The sequence below is a fragment of the Rutidosis leptorrhynchoides genome, chromosome 11 (genome assembly GCF_046630445.1).
Source record: "Rutidosis leptorrhynchoides isolate AG116_Rl617_1_P2 chromosome 11, CSIRO_AGI_Rlap_v1, whole genome shotgun sequence".
Taxonomy (NCBI): Eukaryota; Viridiplantae; Streptophyta; class Magnoliopsida; order Asterales; family Asteraceae; genus Rutidosis; species Rutidosis leptorrhynchoides.
In genome coordinates this window covers 182022609-182028097 of record NC_092343.1, presented here as the reverse complement: position 1 = coordinate 182028097, position 5489 = coordinate 182022609, and positions in this window count along the sequence as shown.

Below are 5489 nucleotides of genomic sequence, written 5' to 3'. Positions count from 1 at the left end.
AGACATGGAAGAAGATTCTTGAGTTCCTCTCATATTAGGAAGACCATTCTTAAACACGGCTAAAGCAAAAATAGACGTGTTTCGTAAGAAATTGACCCTAAGTATAGAGGACGAGAGTGTTACCTTTTCTGTTGATAGAGCAATGCAACAACCGCAATCTGCAGATGATACATGTTATTATATTCAAACTATAGATTCACATGTAGAATTTTTAAAAGGAACTGAACCAATTGATGAAACTGAAATGTTAGCTAGACTTATGGCTAATGGATATGAACCAACAACAGAAGAAATTCAAATGCTAAAAGAAGAAGACAGATATCGATATAAATCATCGATAGAAGAACCACCGACATTAGAGTTAAAGCCACTTCCAAACCATTCGGAATATGCTTATTTACATGGTGAATCTGAATTATCTGTAATAATATCGTCTTTTCTTACTGAAAATGAAAAATCTCAACTCATTTCTGTGCTAAAAGCTCATAAACCATCTATTGTATGGAAAATTCATGACATTAAAGGAATAAGTCCTTTGTATTGCACACATAAAATCCTTATGGAAGAAGGTCATAAAACATATGTGCAACGCCAACGAAGACTAAATCCTAATATGCAAGATGTTATTAAGAAAGAAATTATTAAACTGCTAGATGCAGGTTTAATTTATCCAATCTCTGAGAGTCCATGGGTAAGCCCAGTTCAATGCGTACCTAAGAAGGGTGGCATGACTGTCATCACAAATGAGAAAAATGAGCTTATTCCTACTAGGACTGTAACAGGATGGCGTGTTTGTATTGATTATAGAAAATTAAATGACGCCACCAAAAAAGATCACTTTCCCTTACCTTTCATTGATCAAATGTTGGAAAGATTAGCCGAAAATAGTTACTATTGTTTTCTTGATGGTTTTTCCGGATATTTTCAAATTCCAATAGCACCCGAGGACTAAGAGAAAACCACATTCACATGCCCCTATGGTACTTTTGCTTACAAACGCATGCCATTTGGACTTTGCAACGCCCCTGCAACCTTTCAAAGGTGCATGATGGCAATTTTTCACGACATGATAGAAGAATGCATGGAAGTTTTCATGGATGAGTTTTCAGTCTTCGGTGATACATTTGAATCATGTCTAGTTAATCTTGATCGAATGCTTATTAGATGCGAACAATCAAATCTAGTACTTAATTGGGAGAAATGCCATTTCATGGTTAAAGAAGGCATCGTTCTTGGTCATAAAATTTCAAAGGAAGGAATTGAAGTAGATAGAGCTAAAGTAGATGTAATTGCTAAACTTCCACATCCCACCAATGTTAGAGGAGTTAGGAGTTTTCTAGGGCATGCCAGTTTTTACCGACATTTCATAAAAGATTTTTCTAAAATTGCCACTCTTATGAATAAACTCCTTGAAAAAGATGCTCCATTCATCTTTTCAGATGAATGCATCAAATCTTTTAATATTCTTAAAGAAAAACTCACTAATGCTCCGATCATGATAACTCCAAATTGGAGTCTACCATTTGAACTAATGTGCGATGCAAGTGATTTTGCAATGGGAGCCGTTTTAGGACAAAGGATTGAAAAACGATTTCAACCTATTTATTATGCTAATAAGACGTTACAAGGAGCACAAACAAATTACACAACTACTGAAAAAGAACTCCTTGCTATTGTCTTTGCTTTTGACAAATTTCGTTCATATCTCGTTCTAGCTAAAACGGTGGTCTATACTGACCATTCTGCTCTTAGATACCTATTTTTGAAACAAGATGCTAAACCAAGATTAATCCGTTAGATCTTACTCTTACAAGAGTTCGATATTGAAATCCGAGACAAAAAGGGAGCAGAAAATCTCGCCGCTGATCATCTTTCTCGTCTTGAAAATCCTGAATTAGAAGTTCTAAATGAATCGGCAATACAAGACAACTTTTCTGATGAATATCTATTGAAAATATACTATAATGAAATCTCAACTCATTTTTGTGCTAAAAGCTCATAAACCATCTATTGCATGGAAAATTCATGACATTAAAGGAATAAGTCCTTTGTATTGCACACATAAAATCCTTATGGAAGAAGGTCATAAAACATATGTGCAACGCCAACGAAGACTAAATCCTAATATGCAAGATGTTGTTAAGAAAGAAATTATTAAACTGCTAGATGCAGGTTTAATTTATCCAATCTCTGATAGTCCATGGGTAATCCCAGTTCAATGCGTACCTAAGAAGGGTGGCATGACTATCATCACAAATGAGAAAAATGAGCTTATTCCTACTAGGACTGTAACAGGATGGCGTGTTTGTATTGATTATAGAAAATTAAATGACGCCACCAAAAAAGATCACTTTCCCTTACCTTTCATTGATCAAATGTTGGAAAGATTAGCCGAAAATAGTTACTATTGTTTTCTTGATGGTTTTTCCGGATATTTTCAAATTCCAATAGCACCTGAGAACTAAGAGAAAACCACATTCACGTGCCCCTATGGTACTTTTGCTTACAAACGAATGCCATTTGGACTTTGCAACGCCCCTGCAACCTTTCAAAGGTGCATGATGACAATTTTTCACTACATGATAGAAGAATGCATGGAAGTTTTCATGGATGAGTTTTCAGTCTTCGGTGATACATTTGAATCATGTCTAGTTAATCTTGAACGAATGCTTATTAGATGCGAACAATCAAATCTAGTACTTAATTGGGAGAAATGCCATTTCATGGTTAAAGAAGGCATCGTTCTTGGTCATAAAATTTTAAAGGAAGGAATTGAAGTAGATAGAGCTAAAGTAGATGTAATTGCTAAAATTCCACATCCCACCAATGTTAGAGGAGTTAGGAGTTTTCTAGGGCATGCCGGTTTTTACCGACATTTCATAAAAGATTTTTCTAAAATTGCCACTCCTATGAATAAACTCCTTGAAAAAGATGCTCCATTCATCTTTTCAGATGAATGCATCAAATCTTTTAATATTCTTAAAGAAAAACTCAGTAATGCACCGATCATGATAACTCCAAATTGGAGTCTACCATTTGAAATAATGTGCGATGCAAGTGATTTTGCAATGGGAGCCGTTTTAGGACAAAGGATTGAAAAACGATTTCAACTTATTTATTATGCTAGTAAGACGTTACAAGGAGCACAAACAAATTACACAACTACTGAAAAAGAACTCCTTGCTATTGTCTTTGCTTTTGACAAATTTCGTTCATATCTCATTCTAGCTAAAACGGTGGTCTATACTGACCATTCTGCTCTTAGTTACCTATTTTCGAAACAAGATGCTAAACCAAGATTAATCTGTTGGATCTTACTCTTACAAGAGTTCGATATTGAAATCCGAGACAAAAAGGGAGCAGAAAATCTCGCCGCTGATCATCTTTCTCGTCTTGAAAATCCTGAATTAGAAGTTCTAAATGAATCGGCAATACAAGACAACTTTCCTGATGAATATCTATTGAAGATAGACTATAATGAAATCTCAACTCATTTCTGTGCTAAAAGCTCATAAACCATCTATTGCATGGAAAATTCATGACATTAAAGGAATAAGTCCTTTGTATTGCACACATAAAATCCTTATGGAAGAAGGTCATAAAACATATGTGCAACGCCAACGAAGACTAAATCCTAATATGCAAGATGTTGTTAAGAAAGAAATTATTAAACTGCTAGATGCAGGTTTAATTTATCCAATCTCTAATAGTCCATGGGTAAGCCCAGTTCAATGCGTACCTAAGAAGGGTGGCATGACTATCATCACAAATGAGAAAAATGAGCTTATTCCTACTAGGACTGTAACAGGATGGCGTGTTTGTATTGATTATAGAAAATTAAATGACGCCACCAAAAAAGATCACTTTCCCTTACCTTTCATTGATCAAATGTTGGAAAGATTAGCCGAAAATAGTTACTATTGTTTTCTTGATGGTTTTTCCGGATATTTTCAAATTCCAATAGCACCCGAGGACTAAGAGAAAACCACATTCACGTGCCCCTATGGTACTTTTGCTTACAAACGCATGCCATTTGGACTTTGCAACGCCCCTGCAACCTTTCAAAGGTGCATGATGGCAATTTTTCACTACATGATACAAGAATGCATGGAAGTTTTCATGGATGAGTTTTCAGTCTTCGGTGATACATTTGAATTATGTCTAGTTAATCTTGAACGAATGCTTATTAGATGCGAACAATCAAATCTAGTACTTAATTGGGAGAAATGCCATTTCATGGTTAAAGAAGGCATTGTTCTTGGTCATAAAATTTCAAAGGAAGGAATTGAAGTAGATAGAGCTAAAGTAGATGTAATTGCTAAACTTCCACATCCCACCAATGTTAGATGAGTTAGGAGTTTTCTAGGGCATGCCGGTTTTTACCGACATTTCATAAGAGATTTTTCTAAAATTGCCACTCCTATGAATAAACTCCTTGAAAAAGATGCTCCATTCATCTTTTCAAATGAATGCATCAAATCTTTTAATATTCTTAAAGAAAAACTCACTAATGCGCCGATCATGATAACTCCAAATTGGAGTCTACCATTTGAACTAACGTGCGATGCAAGTGATTTTGCAATGGGAGCCGTTTTAGGACAAAGGATTGAAAAACGATTTCAACCTATTTATTATGCTAGTAAGACGTTACAAGGAGCACAAACAAATTACACAACTACTGAAAAAGAACTCCTTGCTATTGTCTTTGCTTTTGACAAATTTCGTTCATATCTCGTTCTATCTAAAACGGTGGTCTATACTGACCATTCTGCTCTTAGATACCTATTTTCGAAACAAGATGCTAAACCAAGATTAATCCGTTGGATCTTACTCTTACAAGAGTTCGATATTGAAATCCGAGACAAAAAGGAAGCAGAAAATCTCGCCGCTGATCATCTTTCTCATCTTGAAAATCCTGAATTAGAAGTTCTAAATGAATCGGCAATACAAGACAACTTTCCTGATGAATATCTATTGAAGATAGATTATAATGAAATTCCATGGTTTGCAGACTATGCAAACTATTTAGTATGTGGATTCCTTGAAAAATGATTGTCGTACCAAAAATGAAAGAAATTCTTTAGTGATATAAAACACTATTTCTGGGAAGATCCACATTTGTTTAAAAGTTGTCCCGATGGAATAATACGCCGATGTGTATTCGGGGATGAAGCCAGTCAAATTTTAAACCATTGTCACACAACACCAATAGGAGGGCATTATGGGCCTCAGCTCACAGCAAGAAAAGTTTACGATGCTGGATTCTATTGGCCTACAATTATCAAAGACGCACACCTTCTTTGCAAATTCTGTGATGCTTGTCAAAGGGCCGGAAAAATAAGTCAACGTGATGAAATGCCACAAAATGTCATTCAGGTATGTGAAGTATTTGACGTTTGGGGTATTGACTTTATGGGTCCATTTCCAAAATCTCATAATAATCTCTACATTCTCGTTGCCATTGATTATGTATCTAAATGGGCGGAAGC